General features: G+C 41.8%; 1 protein-coding gene across 2 annotated transcripts in view; it reads right to left on the reverse strand.

Annotated features, from left to right (window-relative positions):
• efna3b (ephrin-A3b) overlaps positions 1-24,511 on the reverse strand; it is a 74,113-nt gene that overhangs the window by 48,225 nt on the left and 1,377 nt on the right. The window lies entirely within an intron of this gene.

The raw sequence follows: 24,511 nt of genomic DNA on the forward strand, positions 1-24,511 counted from the left end.
GTTGGGAAACGTTGTGATAGTCTTTGTCTCCACGGTATCATCCGCTAGTTTCCCGATGAATCCCACAACTGCTTCCGTAAACACGTTGACATCATCATCGGAGCTGTTTCTGAACATGCCCCAGTCTGCGTCATCGAGTGCGTCCTGTAACGCAGCCACCGATTGATCCGTCCAGCGCGCGACCTTCCTCTGAACCGGAACTTCCTGTTTCAGCCTTTGTTTGTATTTTGGGATGAGGAAGATGGCGGCGTGATCAGATTTACCAAAAGGAGGGCGGGATTGTGCCTTGTAGCCGTCCTTGACCGTAGTGTAGCAGTGGTCCAGTGTCCTTTCACCTCTGGTGGGGCAGGAGATGTGTTGATAAAAGTTCGGCGCTGCGCGTTTGAGGTTGGCGCTATTAAAGTCCCCCGTCACAATAAGCGCAGCGTCCCGGTGTTGTGTCTGGTGCTGTGTGAGTGCCTCATGCAGCTCACATAAGGCGGTGACCGTGTCCGCTTGTGGTGGAATATAAACGGCACTTATAACGACCGATGTAAATTCCCGAGGTAGATAAAAAGGACGACACATGATGGACAGTAGTTCCAGATTTGGTGTGCAGGAGCGTGTGAGAGGAACAACGTTCGCACTGTTGCACCAGTTGTTGTTCACCATTAAACACACGCCGCCTCCCCTTGACTTCCCCGAGTCCCGTGTCCTGTCCATGCGGTGAACCGAGAAGAACTCGGCCGGCTGGATGGCGTGGTCCGGCACCGCTGGGTTCAGCCATGTCTCGGTGAAGCAGAGGAGATTGCAGTCCCGAATGTCTCTCTGGAACTTTACTCTGGCCCTGAGGTCGTCAAGCTTGTTCTCCAGTGACTGGACGTTGGCGAGCAGGATGCTAGGCAGAGGTGTGCGGTGTGCACGAGCTCTCAGCCTGTTCCTGACGCCGGCTCGCTTCCCTCTAGGCCGCCGCCGCTTCCCTTTGTTCTCCCTCAAGATCTCACTCGGCCAGCTCGGATCCGGAGTTAAAAACTTCGAATTGTGAGTACATTGTAAACCAATAGAAACAAGAGTGTCACTGTCATACCTAATGTACCCAATGGTGGTGATTTTGCCGATTTAGAAACGCTGAAAACTAACTTAAAAAACAAAGAAAAAGAAAAAGTGGTCGGAGCAGTCGTGACGGCAGCCGACCTCACCGGCGCCATCCTATGATTCAGATCGACACAGCATTGAACAGTTTGTAATTGAAAGGATGCAATGGCATTGCTTATCTCATCTCAGTACTCTCTTCTAAACTAACCTAACCAAGTTAGTAAGTAACAATTAAAAAAAAAAAAAATTTCTGTACAAAAAAAGAAAAAGTAACATACCACAACTGAGATGGACATTAGCATGTATGCTGGCTTTAGAGAGAGCAATGCTACCACACTGAGCAAAATTACTGTACAGAAAAACCATTTTCAGCCAGAAAATGAACAAAGAGCGCTGCAACAGATGCTGCGGCCCCCACAGATCTCCGATCTCAACATCATCAAGTCAGCCTGAAATTACATGAAAAGACAGAAGTGGTCGAGACAGCCTGTAGAAGAATTTTGGGAAATTCTCCAGAAAACAGATACAAGCTACCTGGAAAGTAGCGCCGCACGCAAACGTACATCAAAGAACTGCTGCTACATTAAATGCAAAGCAGAGCATCAGTTTGTTTTCTGTTTTACTGCACTTTCATTGAGAAAAATTAAAGTGTCCCCGTGTTACTTTTTCAGCGGTTGTAAAAGAAAACAATACTCAGATACTAATCACTACTAAAAATTCCTATGTGATTACATACTCATTTGTGGCCACATGTATAACAACAATGATACCTTCACCTCCAGCTGACACACACCTTTGCACAATATGACTGCACAAAGGTGTGAACACAGTCCTTCCTCTCACTCATTGCTGAAGCAGCTGGACAAACCTTTGTCAGGAATTTCGGGAGGTCAGTTCGAACTACAGTGGAGTACTGTACAAGTATAGATGTAAACCTGCCCACACATGGGGTTAGCTATGGTTAGCTAATAAACTATTAGCAATTAGCTGATAGCTACATAAGCTATTACTAAGGAAGCAGCTAGTGGCTATGGCTAATTATTTATGTCTAAAAAGTTTATGTTTATCTTAAATTCCCACACCAAAGCTGAGAAAAGTACACCAGCAAATGCGTATAAAGAGTGGCAGCCTACCTTCCCAGGTCCATTGGAAAGCAATAAAATATGGAGCCAAGTCAGCAGAAGCGCAACCTAAAAGTTTCATATTTTAAACCACTTGTCTCACACACCTTAAAGTTATGATACTTTTTTGATACCAATGATTTTTTGCCATACATAAACACAAAAATAGTGTTGCAAATAGATATTGTTATTTGTTTTTGTAATCTTTATTTAAAATAAACCCTTTCATCATATCGAAAATAGTACAGAGCATTGAGTGTACCGGGGTGTTCAGTAATGATTTTGAAATTCTAGTACTGTGACAACCCTACAGTATATAAACGACATGGCCCTTGAGTGTGAAGAAAATCTTCCAAGGAGTAATTTTTCTAAGTTCTAAGTGAGAAACAAGCTGTTTGATTTAGAAATAAGCAATCACTCACTGGTCAGCTTTACAAGCTGAAAATATTGGGAAAAACAAAACAAAATAAATATCAATCCATCTGTGATTTGAGAGGTAAACTGCAGACAGGACACTCAGCAGGACCGTTAAAGTGCTGGTTTATATAAAATACTTGATTTTACTTGAGTACCCAAAGGAAACCAATGCAGAAAACAGCCAAAGTTGCAAGCTTCAAAGGGAGCGACAATAACAGCCTTCTTATGTGTACGTCTCACAATATTATGCAGCAGCTGGGGAAGTGTTGCAATTAAATTTTACCACTGAAAATATTTGGCTTGTACTGAATGGCAAAAAAAACTTCTGGCGATTTACATATCAAGTAATTATTTAAGTCATTTCTCAAGCAAACATTTGCAAAACATTTGCTGCTTCCAGCTTCTTAAATTAGCTTTCTTTTATTTTCCATCACCATAAATTGAACATCTTCAAATTCTGGACCTTTTATTAGAAAAAAAAATGCATAAACAAGAAATGGAATTTGGCTCTGCATAATTGTAAATGGGGTTTTTTTCTAAACAATGTTGCTAAAAAGAGACTGATTGATAACAGCAATTGCTCTAATAGGGCCATAATTACTCAGAAATCACCTCCCTCTAAAGGGGATTTCTCTTTCATTCATCCATCTATGAATCAGCAGATTTACAGTCATATTGACCTTTTTTAGTCAATGAAGAAGAAAAGAAGAGCCAGAGCTCATCCTCCCCTCCTAATAAGCCTGATCTGTACTTTTTTGTTTATTTCGTCTCGCTCAAAATTGCTTCTAGGTGCGGCTTGTTCAAAAAGTAATTCTCCTCCACCATATTTAATTGTTTTATTGTATCATTACTTCATGTTGCCGCAGCATTAATGCACTGCACATTCTACTATGCCTATTAAACTGTAATGGCTCTACAAAGTAATATACGTCGTGATCAGGCGCACGCACACGCACACATACACAAACACTATCCTAACGTACACAGACTATTAAGCGCCAATGTTGCCAGAGAGTGATATGAGGCAATATTGCAGACGAACAATCTGATGAAGTGTGCAGAAACAGTCATTAGCTGAGTCGTCGTCCTCATTCAGTTTACCACACACTTAACATCTTAACGAAGGAGCTGCGTTACTTCCACACTTATAATCACTTGCAGCAACACTACCAAAATACAACGCGCGTGCACGCTGTCTGTCACCGTGAGAGCACGCAGTCATTTTTAAGTCATTTCTATCAACTTCTGTCAGCAAACTGGAGAAAGACTGAGAATATGCGCATACATTACGCTGCATGTAAGTGCGAGCTAGCGAGAGAAAGTCTTAAATGTTTCTGAGAGTGTGAGAGGAAGTAATAAGATGAGGGGAGTGCGTTTGTCTGCTGAGAGAGGGATGATGGATTGTTGAGGAGAGGCAGGTGAACCTGTATATCTCCCTACAGCGCCGGTCATAAAGCATGGGAGCAGCCTCCTCTCCAACAACACAATGAGATCAAATAACCTCCAGTGCCTCTGAGCATAGGCGCACACATACACACGCGCGCGCACGAGGTGAACGCAGCATCAGTGGCTGGCACTGATATTCAAGTTTCGCTCTGTTTTGAAACATCCATCATATTTCTGAGTAGAAAGGAAAGCAATGAAAGCATTAAGGCGAACACCCTTTGACGCACCCCTCTGCCTATCTCTAGCAAAAACACATATATGCTTACACGTATATGCACGGGGGCGTGTGCACAGCAGCCCATGAAGTAGCAGGTGAACAGAGGTGAAGTAAGATGAACAAGCATGAGAGAAGGAGAACAAATCTGAGCAGGAAAGGGGAGAAAAACAAGGCAAAGGGCTCAAATGGAAGAAGGGTCGCTTGATGGGAGAGACTCTTCTGGGCTTGATGAGGAGGGAGGGGAGGAGTGTTAGGATCCAGGCAGTGCGTGATTGTGCGTGTGTGAAAAAGTGAGAAAAAGGAAAGGAATGGCATCAATCTTGCTGAATCTGAATGGTCACTTTCTTTCATAAAAATAAACCTATGAGCAAGGCATTTAACAACCAGCATCTATCACAAAGCCCTGACACCGCCACAGTCCTACTCCCTTTCTGTCCCTGACAGTCATTAACAGGCCTCTCTGACTTCTCGCTTTGCTTTCTTATTGTGCGTGTGCTCCCGTTTGTGTGTGTCTGTCCACATGTAAAGCTCCCCACTGCTATACAATGTGTGTGGAATTTCACGCCGTAATCAGCCACAGACCGGAACACAAGGCAAACAAAGCAATCGGCACAAAAACACGCCGCAACACACACACACACATGCAAGCATCGTGTTGCAAACACGCACTTCAAGCAACGGCTGGAGAGATCGGGCAAGCTTTGAGATTTTTGCACTTTGCCCTCTTCTGCAGATGGCCAGTTACATGATCAGCTATGGTCTGCTGCACTGCAGCCACTCACCGAACTGTGCAAACACAGATCATGAAAACATCCACCAGCACTGGACCTGGGGCTAATTTGGGATTAGGGTGTGTGATGCCTAAAACAGCCTAAAACATGCTCACATTGATATGGAAATGCGACCAAATACCCCCAAAAAACAGTTACTTTAATGGTGAAAAAAACCTGTTTGTACATGCGCACACACAGATATACATATGAATGGCATGCGAGGGATCTGTCCCAGAGTTTGGTTGCGCCTATCAAAGCCTCGTCTCTCCCAGAGACCAGTCGGGGCCCAGCATTGCACACTTAGCATTAGAATACATCAATGGCACAGGATTGGAGGCACGCAGGCTTTCATACTCAGAAAAACCCACCTTCAGCCTCTATCTTCCCCTTTTTTACTCCCTCTTTGGTTCATCCCACCCCCACTGTTAGCCCTCTCCTATTATCTCCCACTCCTCTTACTCCCTCCTCCACTCCACATCCTACCGCGTCTTAAGACTCCACTCCCCCCTCCTCTCCAGAAGGAAGCCTTTTTAACCGTGACCAGAACTCAGAGCTGCATGGACCGTGACCACATAGCCATACAACACCAGATAGGCTGTGTGTGACTGTGTGTGTATGTGACTGACATAAAATAGTCATAGTTAGGGGTGCCACTGCTCAGTCACCCTCAGTGTTGTGAGCGTCTGAACAGGCTGCTTCAGATCCTGTTTATCTGTGTGGGATTCACTGTCGGGCCATCAGCATTCACCCCCAAAACTTCACTGACTAACTGACAAACTCCACTTAATGGAATCAAACTTGGCCCATCAAATGTGTGTCAGTGCATGCATTTGTGTGTGCGTGTGTGCGTGTTTGTCCCATCACTTCTGTCTGTCGATACCAAGAGACAGCCTTCAGCCAGAGAACAGAGGAGAGAGAGGGGAGAAAAAAAACAAGCCAACTCTCCTTTTCTCTCTAATTACAAATGACAAACCTGCTACCAAGAGTCAGTCTGGCACCTGACGACGCATGATAACCTCTCAGCTCTCTGCCAATATTCAGTAACAGACTGGAGGCTATCTGTGTGTGTGTGTATGTGTGTGTCTGTGAACATGTTGACTGACAGATTAAACAAGAACACCAAATCAAACAGTGTCCTGCCCCGTGGCTCTGATTTCCAATGACAAAGCAAGAAGTCTACGGCCAATATCTCACCTATCTTCCTCCTCTTTCCCTCTTTACTGCCCTTTTAGTTCATCCTCTACTTTACTTTCATCGATTTCCTCCTTGCTTGCTTACTTCCTTGCCCTCTCCCTCTCATACTCCGCACCTTCTGCTCGCAGTTTAAAAAGTAACCCTTCTTCTCGAGATCATCCATTTCCTCCCCGTTGCGTAATAATCAGGTTATCACTACATTGTGGCTTGTACTCTTACTGACTACTATCTCTAATCCCATTATAATGATCTAAAAGGCCATATACTGCGAGTGCCATGTGATATAATAAGTTTAGAACACGGGGAGGCTGTAACCTGCTCTCACATCATGCGCTCTCATTTTTCACACCCTGCTCCACTGTGTTGTTTCGGTCGTCTTCTATCTGAAGCAAACTGCACAAAGATGGTAAGAGCAGAGATGATGTACCAAAACCTTCATGTAGAATTTATTCTCTTGCGTTCAAGCATAACTTTTTATTTGCGAGAGCCACATACACTAAGTTTAAACTATTTGTTGTTCAGTCATATTGGAGTAAAAATAGAGCAACTAAGAAAACTTTAAGGTTGCCTGGTGATTACATTTGTTTGTTGCTGTCAGAGAACGACTGCAAATATCTTCAGCAGCCAACTGACTGCCCAGAGGTTCAGCATGTAACTGGACGACCGCTTTAAATCACAAAGCACCTGTACAGGTTGGTTCGTGGGAGGCAAGCTGTCTCCAAATGATTGCATCTGACTCTGACTGCAGTAACTCGTTTTGGTGAGGAATTTCTGAATTTCTCTTTCAAGTTTGTGAGGTTCTGTCTGGACTCTGGATGTAAATAGTTATCGTGTATTTGTCTGTATGTAGACAGGAAGAGATTTGTAGCAGATCTCAACACATTTCTGATTTTCACCAATTTATCACAGTTAATTACAACATGTAGCTGCCAACTCGACCCTGTTCAGTCACAAGCTAATAGCAGACTGACGTTTCAGTCTGAAGTCCAAATTTTCGACTTTGAAATTCAAAGCATCCGCACCAACTCCAGGTTAATCCAGGTTAATCCAGATTAATCCAGGTTAATCCAAGATGGCCGTGGTGAACGTAAACATTAGTAAAACTTTCATCTGAACCAGCATTGTTGTGTGTTGGAGACTTGCTAAGTCTGGTATGCACAGACCGCTGATCAGGCAAACAAACAAGTATTGCACTTTATTGGTAGTGATACATGAACGCCTCTCCGTAGCTAAAAAGATAAACAAATTCTATTTTTCTTACTTCTGAAACTTTTTTACTGGAATGTTTTTAACTCGAGAATGACATCACTTCTTCTGCACCATGTGTCTTATTGCTATTTTATTACTATCTTGATCATTTCAAGATGGCAACTGAATTCAAGCGATCCCAGACCTGGCCGCATTCTTCAAAGCAAGAATTTCAAAGGCAATGAGTGTGCAAGATTTTTGCACATGGTCGCAATAATTTTAGCCGTGCAATCTCCAAGTTGTTGCTGTGGGGCTTTGAGTCGCATAAGTGCGACACACACTGTTGTCTCTTAATGTGGATGTTCAAATTTGTTCATGTTGTTTTTAAGAAACGTTTTGTGTTTTTAAACAAACTTAAATGTTGGCTGAGAACTTTCTATAAAAAACATTTTGTGCAAAACTGGCAGAAATATGATTAGAATCAGAAACTGGTCTGAATTGAGCAAGAACTGGATGCCTGTCTTTAGATTTTTCAAGTATTCAAATCTCTGCCAGCGGACACATATCAGTTGGCACTTAAAAAGTTCAACATTCAGCCCCAGAATATAAGAGCAACTTGAAATATGAAAAGAAAGAGTCAGGCAGAGACAAGGAAAAGGGCTGTTTTCACACATTCCAACTGCAGACAACATCAAGAGTCCGAGTATTGTCTGAAGTTGCCCTTTCTCACATGTAGCACACAGCATGAAGTCCGCATCAGACGCGTTCTCACTACTGAAATATTAACTTTAATTTAGGCAAGGGGTGGCACCTGGGTAGTGTGTGCAGGAGGCACACATGACGCCCCCTCGCTTGCTGTGAATTCAGCAAACAATTAGCTGCACTGCTCCCGCATGAGCGTTATTGTACACAGACTTTGTACCACAGAGCTGGCAAGCTGAAGTCTGTTTAAAGTCAAATCTAAGACACATACAGATCCACCCGGCAATGCCTAGAAAAGCCCAGGGCTGCAGTGCATGTGTGAAAGCTGCATCATATACACGCCAACGCTGGCCTGAATGCACAGCAGACATGGGTTCACGCTACAGGGGTGAGCTTACACTTCTTCCCATTCACACTTAGTATTGAGTTAGCATTGACACCCTGCTGAATAGTCTTGTGAAGGCACAGGACGATGCTAACCGGCAGGCACTATCACTAGCCGCCCTGGTCCTTGGCGGAATAGCCGGGGAAGCATTGATATGGTAATGCTGGGGACATTTCAGGGCCAAAGCTTGGGACCGTGGGCGCTCTGTGATCCTCCAAGCCCAAAAAGGACAGATCTCCAGGGTATTGTGATTTCCCCAGTCAAGGCCCTGAGTGATCAGGATAAGCCCGTCCATGCCGCTTTAGTGCTGTCACTCAGCCGCTATTGTGGTCATGTGAACGGCCATTTTCATCACAATTGACCTCGGTTTTGGCAGTACTGTTCGGCAGGGCCCTCCTTTCTCTATTCTTTGGTGCCCTCCCTTTCCTTCTCCTTCACCCTCCATCAATTATTTTTTTTCTCTGTCTGGTTCTTCTTGTTGTATGCGCTCCCTGTCTTTTTTTTAAGTAACAACAATTGCCAGCAGATATGCCTTATGCAGAGTTAAACTGCTCTCCCGCTCTCTGCCTATCCTCATCCATCTCCAAAGCCACATCCAGCCTAAGAGGAGAGTAGCTTGGAGGTTCTGATTATCTCATCTGATACTATAGCAATGCGTGATGCAATACATATGTTGGGATTTACTGTTCACCTCTAGGGGAAAACACTCGAGTGTGTGCAGTGTGAGTGACATTTTACACACAGCGAGTGGGTGGTTGGGTGGCGCCGTTCTTTTTTCTTCAGTCACAATTTTGCAAACAGGACTGTATGTGTGTTTCTATGAATTTGTGTGTGACGGAGTGTGTTCTCTTTGTTCCATTTTATTTGATCAGGGCTGGTAGCAAATAACAATGTACCCCCTTGAGGAATCTATGGGGAGCAAAGACAGAGATTGCCCCTGTGTAACCAGTTTTTTCTTCGGCATATGTGCATGTGTTGGTGAAAGATAGTACGTGTGTGTGTGTGTGTGTTTGTGCATGGATGGAGGTGAGAAAGCAGAGGGGAAAAATGGAAAGAACAGCAGAGGAGGAGAAAAGGGAGAAGTATGCATATGTATGGGTCTAATACATGTGGGTAAAATGTGTGGGTGGTATGCTCGTAGGCTGTGGGGCATTCACATGCCTTCTTTCTTGATTTCGTTCTGCACCCCAGTGCAACACATATACGCATATTCACACACGCACACACATATACACAAATGCACGCAAACACTAGAATGGGAGGAGAGTTCGTCTGGCTGCGAAGAACTCAGCTCCATCAACACAACACATCCTATTTCCCAACATCTCCTCCCACATCTCCCTCTCCCCCGCCACCACCTTTATTTCCCTCTCTCCCGGGAAGTGACACAGAATTCTTTTTAACTGCAGTACATTCATTACAACAACCCTGCAACCCCCACATCCTCCACGCGCCCCTCCACCCCCCAATCCTCTACCCTCCTTCTCCCTCGCCATCGCACATGTGAAATAAAGAAAGTGGATGTAGCCACCTCCAGCAGCTGTCCTGGACTTAAAGCTTTCATTAAAAACAAGACAGGCGCTCAGGACAGAGAACTTGGCTGAGAGATAGTACACACTCATTCATATGCAGTCTTACTACGGTGGCGCTACCACATTGCCGTACCTCAAAGCTAGGAGAAGAGAGTAGAGCCTACAGACAGCGTGGGTGTTAGCGTAGAGGCCAGGCAGCATTGCTAGCTCTCAGCCATCCTCCTCTCCCTCCACTGACAACCATCAACTCTTTTCAGTGTACTCATGTATGCACCTCATTAAAATATATAACATACATACATTAAAAAAAAACACATCTGAAGTCCAAACTAAAGGTCGAAAACTCAAAGGTATTCAGAGAATCACACGTGAACATGCTTAAAAACAGAGCAAGCATAGACAATACATACATAGATTTATTAATATCCATTTCATGTAAATCAATAACTGCAGCTGCTTTATAGAAGCACTAGATTTGTATAGCTGTTATGGAGCTCCTCAGATGTATAAATCCACAAAACCACAATTATTAGTGGATTCCAGCCAGAAATAAATAAATAAAGTATTTTATAAATTGATTATATCTATTGGTTTTCACCCAGAGAATTAGGAGACCAAATATCATTAAAGCTGTGTATTGCATTGCTTTCTCTTCCAATACGTCAATGACACACTGGCGTCAAACATTATCTGATTGATTAAAACATGCTCGAAAATGGATTCCCCAGAAAATTCGTAACAGAGTCACAACTTCACGACTCCTCATCATCGAGCTTATTAAATGAATAAGTGTAAAATGAGCAAGTTAACTAACTCACAGTGAAGAAAAAGCAATTCACAGGAGGAAAATGGTGAACAAATGAGAAAGCAAATCAGAGAGGCAATTAACTGACAAATTATTAAAACTGAATAATAATATAACGCACGCACACACACACACACACACACCTTCACAATAGATTGCAGTGAAGACTTAATACCTGCTTTTTGAGGGCATATTTTCCTTCATTTACAAAGATGCTGTTACATATTACAGATTGTGACGCCATCGCTATAGAGGACAATGTATCAAGATAATATTTGTCATCATCAGTTTCTCTGATGTCTTTGTCATCATCAGTTTTTGTCATCATCAGTTTACCTGTAGGGCGTTTGTAGACATCAGGGATGAAAAGATATTAAAAATTACTACTGGATTAGACACTAATATCCAGCAGTGTCGACACCAACACTCCTATCTTTGCCTCCTCCAGCTGACTTATACCTTCACGCAGCCTCTCCACTCAGTAGCAGCTGAACACTTGAACAGCAGTGAACCTTCACAAGACTGAATAACATTTTATGAGGAATTTCGTGAGGTTAGTAAAGCCTGGCCATCTTAAACATTAAGAGACAGCGTTAATTTATCAGGATAACACAATTTTTTGTGTCTAAAAGGTGTCATGTTTCTCCTAAAATCCCAGATTGGAGCAGAGAAAAGTCTACCAGCAATTAGACAAAACCAGTGGCAGGCTAACTTAGCAACTCTGTTTGATCAGCAATGAAAAAATAGAGCCAAATCAGATTTTTGTCCCTAGCCTTTGCAGAAATATAACACTTGAAAAACACCTTTTTATTTCTGTTAAAAATAATATAAGAACAAACTATGTTATTTAAACAATTAAACCTTCTGGAGGCATTAATTTAATATATAGGCGCAAGTAACACACAAGGGTTTCTCCCGGGATAAACACACTTTTGAGTTTAAAAAAATGTTTTTAAATACAAAAATATAAGTGTACCTATCAAATGTACAATAAACATGACATAACAATTTTTTAAAATAAATGTGATATATATAAAGAACGCAATTGTCCCGTGGAGCTATGTCACATATGTTTCCGTTTAAGAAATAAAATTTTGAAATAAAATCATGACATTGATGACATCACTTGACTTCCTGAGACATATTTCCTGACGGTCTATAGAATGTATTGTAATTTTTCTCTTCTGTCTCATAATTTCATAAGACACTTTAAGTCACTGGTTTGACCCAATTTTTTTGTAAAAAACAAAGAAAATAAAAACAGCAAAAAATTATTGTCAATAATAATAATAATAATAATATGTTTTTGTGTAGAGTATGTCTCACAGGTTTGATGCCTTTTAGCAGCTATTTTGTTAAAAGCATTTTTCCTGAAAATTTGTCACTGCTGTTACTTACTTAATGGTAACATCATTGACGCCCATCTATAGAAAAACTTTATCAAAAGCTGTTCACAGAATATTATAACATAATCCTCCTTTTGTCAGGAACGTTCAAACAAAGTGTCTCCAAACGGTTTACCTCGATGTTACTGTGTGTGTGTTTTTTCCTGTCTCAAATAAAACGTGTCACAGACACTGACATGATAATAAAGTTAAATCAATGAAATTATGTTAAACTTAAGGAATGAATCATTACTTATTTTGAAGTATTTTCATAGTTATAGCAAACAGATGGCTGCATACACCTGATTGGAAATGGTAACATATAATTTATTTTTGTATAATTTTTAATATTCTGTGACTCTGGCTACGTGTGCTAAATGTTTAAAGTAACACCAGTGACAAAAAAGCAGGACATGGTGTCTATAAATAAGTAGGGAAATAAGATTTAAATCTGTCATTTTTGTAAATACATAAAGTCAACGAGTTATGTAATAATGCAGTCGAAGTTAATGCCAAAAAACGAAAGCAATTCTAAGACATCTTGGTGTCGCAAAAGCAAATATTTTGCAGAATGACGCAAAAGCAGAGCACTACCTCAGACGGCCTAAAAATACTCGTTTTTTTTTTTTCCCTTTGTTGCACTAGGAGAGTGTTAACGTGTTTGTCATACACACACCTTACAGTTAGATGTTTTTTGCACTTAAACACAATTTTGTCATTGATGTTACGATTTGTTGGATCTTTACGAAAAAACGATGCGTCTTAATTTTCTGTCAATTTTTTCTCCACTAGTACTGAAAACTTTACCAAGTTCTGAGTATTTTCCAGCTTATCATTACTGAGTTTGAAATTTTAGCATCTTAAATTTAACAATACAGCAATAACCAATATAAAATTACAATTTAAGGCTGCAGATTATGATTCGAATCATCAGCTAATCTCTCAATAATTCATGTGTTTCCAACACAATTTCCATCAGCCTGAGGTAATGCTTTGAGGTAAGTTTTTTTTCAGTCTTCTCATCAGAGATACACATAATGGAATATATAAATAGATCACATTTTAAAACTCTAAGGAAATTTGTGCTAAAAACTAATAAACTCCTTTTTTAGCCTTCAACATATTAACTGTATTCTTATTGCTGACCAAAAGTAGTTAAAATAATTATTTTTAATCTTAATGATTTACTTTTTTTTTAAATAAATGTAAAATACCTTGTTTTTATCCAAAACCAGACACATTTCACACAAGTCCTCAAATGAGAGACAATGAACTGATGAATCATTGTGGATTAATTTCTGTAGAATGAACTGTTTTGGTACAAAGCCACATACACACAAACGCATACCAGTTAAAACTAGTACAGAACCGCTGCATCACATTGGCATTCACCACACAAGTGCAACCTGGACAAGATGTGAATACAACAAGAGGAATCCCTCATAAAGAAGCTCTAATAAATGCATACACTTAATACACACACACACACACGCACTGAGAGCTCATTGTCTGATGTGAAGAGAGACTTGAGAGTAGTAGGATGATGCAGAGGAGGACAATGAGGAGGAGAAGAGGAAGTGATGCCAAGAGGCCGAGCCAACAAGTGAGATGAAGAGGTGGAGGGAGGGCCGAGCAGCAGATACACAGCGAGAGAGAAGAGGAACAGGCTGAAACATCCAAGAGAAGAGTGCAGAGTCTGTAGGACACCATCGATCCAGCTTTGGCAGAAATAGACAACCAGACCAAGAGCGGCACAGGCTCTCTGAGGCACACTGACTGACAGCAGCATGGCTGGCCCTACACACATCAGAACAGCAGGAGCTTTTCATGCTGTACATGAACACTTAACACCCACACACAAGCATCCATGTGTACGCACAAACACATTAACAATGAAGGCACAGATAAAACCACCAGGAAATCACAGGCAAAAAAACGGAGATTGAGACCAACATCAACAGCACGCGCATGCTTGGCAGAACTACTACATATTTTCTGATAAAAAAATAAATAAAATCATACAGCTTGTTTTATGCAGCACCACCTGGAACCAGTTAACATTACGGCACAACAACCTTTTCAAGCTCATTCCAAAATGAATCCAAAACTTGTAGTCGTGATTTATGCACACAAAGTAAGCAAGCTATAGCTACAAATACAAACCTCAGCTTTTCCTGCGTCATATTCAAACCAAGTTTCCACTTTTGATCACGACAAATATGTGGTATATATATGTTCGTTTGGATTGTAGGGCCTCGTAAAACGATTAACAGGACACTTTCAAAAGCTACAATAATCGGACATGAAATCAATCAGATATGAGTTAGTTGGTTAAGCTTTTTCTGCTGAACATTTTTGGGGATTTTGAGCTAGCGGTCAGAAAACAAGCAATCTGGTGATGTCACATGTGACTCTGGCCTCTATTAAAATGTAACAAGCAAATTTCACTTGTCCTGTTATATCACACAAATTATCTGAGAATATTACAGTCGATTAGACTTCAGATAATATATTAATTGGTAATGGAAATGTCCATTTAAGTGATTTCAATAACAATGATCTTAGTGATATAATTGCATTTTGAAATCTTTTTTTAATTAGCACCAAGGCTGTATAAAAATTAAAAAAGAGGCTCTGTGTTTTCAGTATACCTGTCACATGACATTGATAATGAAAATAAATCACCAGCCCACCTAACCAACAGTACTCTTCAGTAGCCACTTGGGGACGGCTTAAACTGGGAGTCAAACCCATTAGATCAACAGGTTTAAATGCTCAAGCTTAGAGATGATATTAGCATGTTTACAACACTGTTTAACTCACTATTTTTTTTTATATTCAGGCTTAAAGTTGGGGTCACTCAGTCACACAGTGAGCGGCAGCCGATCCTCGTCTCAGTGAAGCTCTCCCAACAGTGTTTGTGGTTTTAGTGACTTCTGCAGTATTATTAATTATATCAAAAATAATATGGCCTGTTGGCAGGTGTTCAAGAAGTTTTTGCTTCAGTTTTGAAGAATGAAATCGCTGCTGTTGTTGCTCTGTTGTTTAACTCTGTACATTGCACCCATTAGCTTGCTATCCAAGCTTGCTATTACTAGCCAATAGCAGAGCACTTCTTTTTCTCTGAATGTGGCTGCTGCTGGCTCCAGAATAACAATATGGTGATGACGCCGGCACTAGGCTGGAATTTTCAGTGGCTGCATCTTTTATGTACAGTCTATGTGCTGCGCAGATACAGAATGAAGAAAAACGAACCAAAGTGTCATGAATGCAACAACCCTCATTTCAGCCTTATCATCATGCATACATTTTCTGCAGGTGGTTTTGGGACTAAAGCAGTCTGAGTGACTGCTTTGCATTGACCCATCAGACCGGCTGATTGTCAGCTTTACTGACTGGCTGCTGTGGCCATCAGGAGCAGAGTGCTTGTGCAGCGAACATTTCTGCCTCCCTCCCTGGCCTGGCTGGGACTGATTAAAGCCTTCTGCTGAAACAAGGTCATAATTCACTTAGCCATTTCCCAATTTCCGCATAATTACCCTCCTGCTTCACAAACGCTAACACGCATGAACACATCCGCACCCGCACACATTCGCACTGAAGCTCAGACACAAACACATTTCCTTTCTGATTTGTGTCATTACTGAGAAGAGAGTGGTTAAAAGGTTTCAGAGTTGGCCTCTTAGTGACAGCTTAAATGGATAAAACCTCAATTAAAGACTCTCTCCCTCTCTACATGCTGTCTCTCTGTGGATGGAATAAGCATAATTCTGCGTCCTGTGCATTTTGCTGAAGTGAGGACCTTTTTCCCTACTACCAGGTGCTAAAACAAACCTTCACAGTCAAGACTTTCACACCACAATTCTTCCTGTCTTACGAAAACCTGTTACAGAGAAGCTAACTTCCCAATAAAAGCTCCCATCATTCCCTCACAATTCAGATCTGATGATGTTTACGTCTTGACGAGCCGATAACAATATTCATAACTGAAGCTCAACAATAAACATCAACATTTCTACCCAGCGAGCAGTGACAATAGAAACATTTCTCCTTCCCTGCTGCGCCTCTGTATTGTCCTGGCTGGCATCAGCTGATTCCTGGTTTGTGCAGAGTTGGATGCAAACAGCTGCATTTTTCACGTGGAACTGTACTGTCTTTATGCAGAGGAATACTAATTGTCACGTCAGTAGAGTTTATTAACGCTAGACCACTCCGCTCTGTTGTGATCAGGCTCAGCATATGGCCTCAGACTGCCGCTCTGCTGCTATCATTAGCCGCGTCACAAACACACCATTGGAGCATCTGGTGTGTGCGTGCGCGTCCGTGTGTGTCTGTGCAGGAGCTGACAGTCATTATTAGTACCCCCAAAGCCCCTAGAGCGCTGGTGGGGAATAGAATATAGAGAATGCTCACATATACTTCACACATACACACACCAAAACAGCTTGTAAACATCGCAGCCTTGTTATTAGCACCTGATTACACTGCTGGAGCTTAGACAGCGGCTCAGAGTATTATGTACATATCAACAACAACATCAAGTGCGTGCATCTGTGTTTATGTGTGTGTGTTTTGTCTGCTCTGACTCCAGCTCGTCGCTATGGGACTTGTTCTCTGCGGACAATTTGCTCAAATTTAACACATGGGTGGGAAAGATAAATTCTTGTTGCACCCCATACTTTGCCTAAAATCTACAGATAACAAGGGAAGACGGTCATTCAATAATTTGGCCGTCAAGGAAAAAGGCAATTCATCCGCTTCAAACGGCACCGTTTTAAGTTAAAGCGCTGCGTGACTCGGTGACTCTGATGTGGCCCCTCTTGTTCTTGCAACGTGATTTCTGAGGATACTCCTCTTTGCAGTCACCATTTGATTTGTGCACACACTGCTTCTGTCCTGAGATAAACTCCAGGTTATGCTGAACAGACCTCGACTTTAAGAGCATTAACAGAAAAGATGATAATGTGTTTGACTGTGTGAACTCGTGTGTGCCATTGTGCAAGTATATCATTTACATTTTAAGGTACGCGGTGATTTGCATCTGTTTAAGCTTAGAAAGTGGTCAAGTTTGAGTCAGTGGTACAGCGGTAAGAAGAAAGCAGAACTATTAGCAATGCATATAAGGTTAAATATTTTTGGAGTACGCTTAGGTGAGAGACTAGACGACCAGGGCTGTGCCATACCATAGAGTTCACAATAACTATGCAATATAAAAGTGTCATATTGCAACGTCATGGGTTTATGTTCAACAACAAGAAACACTCACAGATACAGAAAACAATATGACAAGTCCAGGCATGTCTGAGAGGAAGAGCACCTAATACGAGAGCTACTTCAGAAACCTCCAACAAAACATGCAAGTAAACTGTTCTTGATAAAGGTCGAAACAACACACCTGTTTTAGTGTATATACACCTTTAGGGCTACAACATAAAGTTACGTTGGCTATTGTTAAACTGAACTGTTAAGTCATGTTTTACTTTTACTTAAAATTCCCAGAAAAACACTACAGGGGTACTTTTGTGCTTTCATTTGAGTGACGCTGTGTCACTGTGTTTAATGCTGTGTCACTACTATTGTAATATAATGCTGCTGCCGGCACCTTGTTTCAATAGATTCACACTTCAAAGTAGAAACGGTGACATCAGTGACAGCATCTTATTGGAAATGAAGGATGAAAAATGCCCTTCATTTACTTATAAATTCTGCTGCCTGCAAGCATCAATCAATCACTGTTCATTTTAATTTTTTTTCTGTATCATCAGAAATATCATTATTGCAATTTTTTTTTGGTATCATGATGTAAATTTGAGACTATATGTTGTATACTATGTTGCCCACCTCTCCAGACAACGCAGAAATGGAAATGGTGAACAACAGACTCAATGCTTAAAAATGATTTGATTTTCTTGTAGTAAGACTCTTTCTCTGTTGAGGACCACAGAAGAGTTACTGTAATTCAAAAACACTGAGAGTAAGTAACGGGAGAGCTGACTCATATTTGTCCCTGGCTGTTTTTCAGATCCTATTTTGGCTGCAATCTCTTGTGCTTTGCTACAAAAGCAATCCCACTGTTACTATAACACAGTGCAGTTTAGCAGTGAGTGTTGGGCAGTGAGTAGAGTGAAGCGAGTGAGATGGAGGAAAGAATTTGCACCGCATTTTGAGATCACCCAATTTTCACACCTGGCCAGAGCCCAGGTGTGGCTGTCAGATTGTTGCTTTAGGAAAGTTGCATTAATTGGACAACACTCGCCCACCGTGTCTGAACACCTGAGCTTTTAATCACTTTAAGACTGTCCAGACAGCACTTCTGTGAGAGTATACAGTGGCCTTAACACAGAACACAGCAAGAAAAGCAATCACTCACACTCTTAGTCCCGTCTTTGGTTAGACTGCAGTGGCTGGAAGCACCAATAAGGAAACACATGCACGTTCCAAATGCCACACGAGCACCAACCTAGAAAATTTTTTTAAATAACAGCTTCTAAAGAAATTAATCTCATATTGATGCATGATTTGAGCCACACCACTGGGTCTGTTGCATGATCAAGCTTTTCTACTCTGTTATTTAAATCAGCTTTCCTAGTCAAACTGTGACTATTAGCACAGAATTTCCAAAATAAAATATGTGCTTTCTTCATAAATATACATGCACATTCCAGTAGATGTAGACATATACTGAAGCAATTAAAACCAACTTTAAGTTACAGACTGGATGAAACACTACTATACTAGTGTGATTAGATCTTTTACTAAGGGCAAATCTGGAAATTATGTGCAACACGTTATTGATTATACCCACTGACCTACAAAGCTTCAATACCAATCACTGTTTGTAATATACAATGAAAGAGGTTTCTGTGTCCGAAATATGTGTTTGTTTTTATTAGTCAGTGTCATTAATCGCATAGGTCACTCATCCAAGACCCAACACTGACAATTTCCAAGTAAATCGATATCACATTATCAATACATACTGGTCATATGTGGATTAGCCTTGACGTTTTGGCCGGTTGACATACTGATCTATAAGAAATACTGATTTATTCAGTATTTCTTCACGACAAGGTTGTGTAAAAACGCAGATGAAATTTAAAACTGACTCGGTCTGCAACAATACAGCATTTATGTGCAGCTCACTGCAGCCCACCAAGCTACACCTCCACCTCCCATGAGGTTGACAACCAAAAATAAATTCTCAACCAGTTAGAAACACTGATAGGATTATAAATACAGGGAACCACATTACTATCAAACACATGCACCAGTTTTTAATTATTCCTGGTCATAAAAATAGGCATATTCTTTCTAGATCGATGGTTTACTTCTCTTACCGAGGTCGTGTAGGAAGATTAATTTAGCAAAGACTGTTTAACTCAGCTCTGAGGTGAAAGCATTTCTACTCCTCAACAACACAGTGTTGGTAATTCTAACAGGGAATCTAAAAGGCTTGATAACAACACCCTCTGCTAACCACTGAACCACCAGAACAAGATCAGCAGTCACATAAATCAATACCAATCCTGGGTCAGATATTTGTACCTGTGAGACCTTTACTTTTTGCCAGGCTTGATCACAATTGCCGGACTCACAGTGACTCTCAGATGTGTGTTAGTAGAATTACAGCCGTAAAATTCCCCCACACCTCGACCCCCCAAAAGCTCTTTTTGAATCCAACCATTACAGTGACCAGTTAGTGCTAAACCCAAGGCCAAGCAAGCACGAACACTTAACATCAGTACTTCATTTTCACAGCAACGCTTCCGATTAGTCGATGGTGTAAGCGAGACAACATTTGAGGAAATGAAAGGGCCAATCGAGATGCAGAAAAAAAAACAAAAAAAACCCAAAACATGGTGGGCTTGATTTTTCAGGGTTTTTGAGTGTTTCATGTGTGAGCTTTGAGAAAGATGCACGGCAAATGGCTTTAGTCAACATTTCAAAGTGTAAAAGAGGAGAGGAGAGAAGAAACAGGAAGAAAGTGTAGGTGGCGAAAGGTGAAGAAGAACTCAAAACAATGCAACATACTTTCTAGCACATGCAGTTCAAGTTTATTTGACAAAGCAGGAAATATCGCATAAAATCGACATTAAATTAAAATACCACCACCTTATGAGTGCTTTCAGGAGAATGAGAGAAAGACACACACCCTTTATATCTGGCTCATCTGCAAAGTTTAAAAAAAAAAAAAAATTCATTTATTTTCCTCCTTTGCATCTCTTATTGCTCCTCTCACCTACCAAGCAATAACTGTCCAATCAGAAAAAAATGACTGCAGCATGCACACGCATATATAAAGAGTGAGGAGCAGCGCAGGACAGAGAAGACCACTGAATCTTGTTACGCAAACAGGAGTCATCCATCACACAGGTGTTCCCTATTGCTTTTAATTAATGACATCTCTGTGTGAACGTCTGACACCACGCATGGACACACACCTGTACACCATGTGGCCTCATGATTCCTTACTAATGAACAGTCTGATAAATATGTCTATAGCACAGTTAGAACCCTGTGTGAGGCTTTTGCTGCAAGGGTGCATCAACACACATCACAGCTGTGGCACCTCAAACATCACGGATAGATGGGTTGTACACACACATGCATGCCACGGGTCTGGTGATTGTGAGTAATACTCTTCTTTGTGCAGCTACTTATAAATGTAAATACTGTTGTCCCGAGTAGGGCTCAGAGACCGATAGTTTTGCGTTGCTGTCGAGGAGAGTGTTGATTGGCCTGCTCGACCCTCCCGTCTGTCTTAGAGTCTCCCTCTTTCTTTCTCAGGCACAGCCGCGTGTACGAACTCGCCGCGCGGATCAGGGCACCGGCCGGGCATTATTATCATCATTATTATGAAGGCCGCCCTGCCCGTGCCCTATTACAATTCAACACAGCATCCACCTGAATTCGTCCTCCCTTCTCCAACCAGTCTCGCAGTGTTTCTCTCTCTCGCCGCCTCAGTCTTCTCATATTCCTGGCATTATTTCTCTCCTGCCTTGCGTGACGTGTCTCTGTTCACTCCGACAAGCCGGATGAATATAAAACAAGTTCCACCTTGGCATCGATTACCACACATGCACATGTGCATTGGTATGAGGAGTAAATTCTCCCTGCAACAGCTGGCTTTATTCCAGAGGTATGCATAGAGGTGACAGTGTCATGAACAAACACACGCACAAGCACGCACACACACACACACACACAACGCACACGTAATGCCTACAGTTTCTTATGTGTTTGTTTATCCGCAGCCTAATTGCTTGAAAAATATACAACTGATAAATTAAGAGATATCAGCAGATATCTATTATGCAAATCAGTTAACTGCTGTGTTATTAAATTACACGCATACACATGTATAGCCACGCACACGCTCGCGTACGCGCGCGCTCACACTCGCAGCAGTGGTTAATTGCCAGGTGGTGGAAGATAATGTGTGATTTAACAGGCTGATGGATTTGTTTTTGTTTCGGTCACCCATCAATGAACACAGACATCTGTAACAGGGCAAACACACATGCACACACTCACTCTCACACACACACGCAAAAAATATGCACACCGTTACACACACATTCATGCCCAGGGATATCAGTGACAAGTGACTGATAGGCGGTGGCACCAGCCTTTGTGCGAGACGCAAACGTGGGAAATAATCCATCTTATAGAAGTTAAAAAAAGTACACAGCAGCGATGTGCGTGTGTTTTTACGTGCACACACAAAGCTGCGCATGTAAGTGGGCGAGCTAGCATGCGCACAAATGTAGGCCTGCAGACCCACATTTCTGCAAGCGTGTGTGTGTGTGTGTGAAATAGTTAATGCTTGGTAACAGTCTCAGCCTGTCTCTTGTGGTTGATGAGTGGCTTGGGGTCAGAAGCTGGTTGAGAAACTGCTGGGTCCTGAGGCTTTACAATGTGTTTACCACTCAATCTGACAGCAATACTACAGCTTATTATTGGCCTTCTAAACCTCCACACTACACTGCAAGTTAGAGAAACTCCAGGGAGGCGGATCGCCAACGGCTAAAGACACGCCAGCCAACCTTACAAATGTCGGATGTTGTGCTGTTGAGTACAGAGATTAAAATAAATGCTGGAAATAGGATCTGCGCTGCAGAAAAATGGTTCAGTAGTGAATGAAAGAGTAGATTAGACAGGCTCTCCTGCCGTTTATCTGTCTTTTATGTCCCACTGTCCATGGCCCCTTTGTCTCCTAACTCACTAAGTAGGCTGAATTGAAAAAGTTAGCCCCACTCACTGCTCGTGCATTGTCATTGTGCATGTGTGCAGTGAGAACGAGAAAGAGAGAAAAAGACGGGGAAGATCAGGGATGAGGCAGGTCCGCTGAGATGCGGCTTGTTCTTTAATTAAACACAGTCTTTTATAAAAGACTCACACTGCAGGGGCTAAGAATATTCTGCCACTGGGATGAAAACAGTAAAGGCAGGGAACCTGCCGAGAAAGAAAAGACTGACTGCTGGGCTCTGCAGTGCTCGAGTCCTGGACAGTAGGGTTAAAGGTTAGGCTGCTCCAGACTGCTTGAGTTCTTGCCCTGCTTTTTCTAAAAAAAAAAAGAAAAGAAAAGAAAAGAAAAGAAAAGAAAGAAAAAAATGACCACACGCTGAATTTACAACAAAAAAAAAAAATCAGCTGAAATTGCTTAATTGAGTTTGCACTTCACCAAGGTTAACGCAGCTCATGTTACATCGAGCTGACTGAACCGAGGTCTGGGGTTCACGTCTCGCCTTTCTTTTATGCCTTTTAGCGTGTTTCTTTTTCCTGCGTTTTACCAAAATCAACTTCTGTCTCTTACATAAAAAGCGAAGGTGGAATTTCATTAGCATTTATTATCAAATTTTTATAGCGGGGGGGGGGAATATAGAAATTGAATATGAGCACCTTCCACGCGGGCGGTGCTTGGAGAATAAATACCGGCTAAAATGCATTAGCAGCAACTGTGCGTGCAATATTACTCTCTAAAATGTGCAGAGATTATTTTCTTACTTTCAGGAAAACTAATATTGTTTCCACTCACGTCACAACGAATATCCTCATACCTTCCGCGTCTATTACTTCACGCAGCATTTTATGTGTAGTAATTCTGCTGCGAGGTATAAATACACCTGCCTCTCTTTGTTTTATTCCACGCTGTAAACTAAAATCACTGGCCTTGAGTAACCGTTGGCGGGCAGACTCATTCATCCTCCTTAAAGTAAAACAACGCCGTATTTTCTGACCTTTCACTTTGTTTATGCTTTTAATAAGCACAGTCATAAAAGAACCGCTATTTATCCGACTGCTCATTCGAGGAGGTCGGTAAATTCTGTTGAAGAGGTAAATATCACATGCTGAGCTGCTCTGAGGGACACCTGGTATCCGAAACACTTTGTGCACAAAGACAGGATTCACTGCAAGATGGAGCGCGAAAAGGTAGGTGCGTGCTCTCTTCTGTACTTCTGACACATAAAGCTGTGATTTTCTGACATTATTGAGACAAGCCGACTATATTAAATCTAACAACTTACTAAAAATATGGCTTCCACGTTTCATCTGTGTTCATTCAAGCGCAGGACAAAGTACCTGTAGGCCATGTTGAAACATGGCTGTTAATACATGCAACATTTTACTATGAATTCTACCAGGAAACATAAACCCAGAGTGTGTTGCAGCAGACTGACGCTTCATTCTTAAGAATCCAGTGGCAGAGCCCTGAACTCAAGAGGACAGTATTAGAAAGGCAGCTTTCCAAAAAGAGGGGGGGGGAAGAAGAAAGACGAGAGAGAGAAAAAGCTTTTTCACTTGATTCGAGATAGGGGCGAGGAGCGAGGGATTAGGAGGATAACAAAAAGGCCAACGGACTGAGTGTAAACAAGAAAGGGGGTTAGGAAGGGATAGAAGGAGAGAGCAAGTTGGAGAGGGAGCGGGAAGGAGAGATTGAATAGTGACACTGCTACAACACAATGGGGTCAGGATGAAGAAGTGCTCCTAATTGAACCAGATAGAGGAGAAGACAGAGAGAGGAGAGGAAGGCAAGAGAATCACATGTGATTTCCTTCCTTTTCTTCTCTCTGTTCTCATCCACCATAGGTGTAGCAGAGACGGGGAGAGAAGGGGGGGGGTAAAATGTTACAAGCAGAGATTGGTGGCTGAGTAGGGAACAGAAACCAAATATGTCTGACCAGTTGTGCAACAGAAGGTGTTGAAAAGATGGTTTGGAGCCACCTTGACTTCACAGCAGGGGTCTGACAGAGCTGTTTGGGGCTCAAAAA

The sequence above is a fragment of the Mchenga conophoros genome, linkage group LG11 (genome assembly GCF_057382185.1).
Source record: "Mchenga conophoros isolate Kocher_MC1m ecotype Shallow Benthic linkage group LG11, M_conophoros_male_GT1.1, whole genome shotgun sequence".
Classification (NCBI taxonomy): Eukaryota; Metazoa; Chordata; class Actinopteri; order Cichliformes; family Cichlidae; genus Mchenga; species Mchenga conophoros.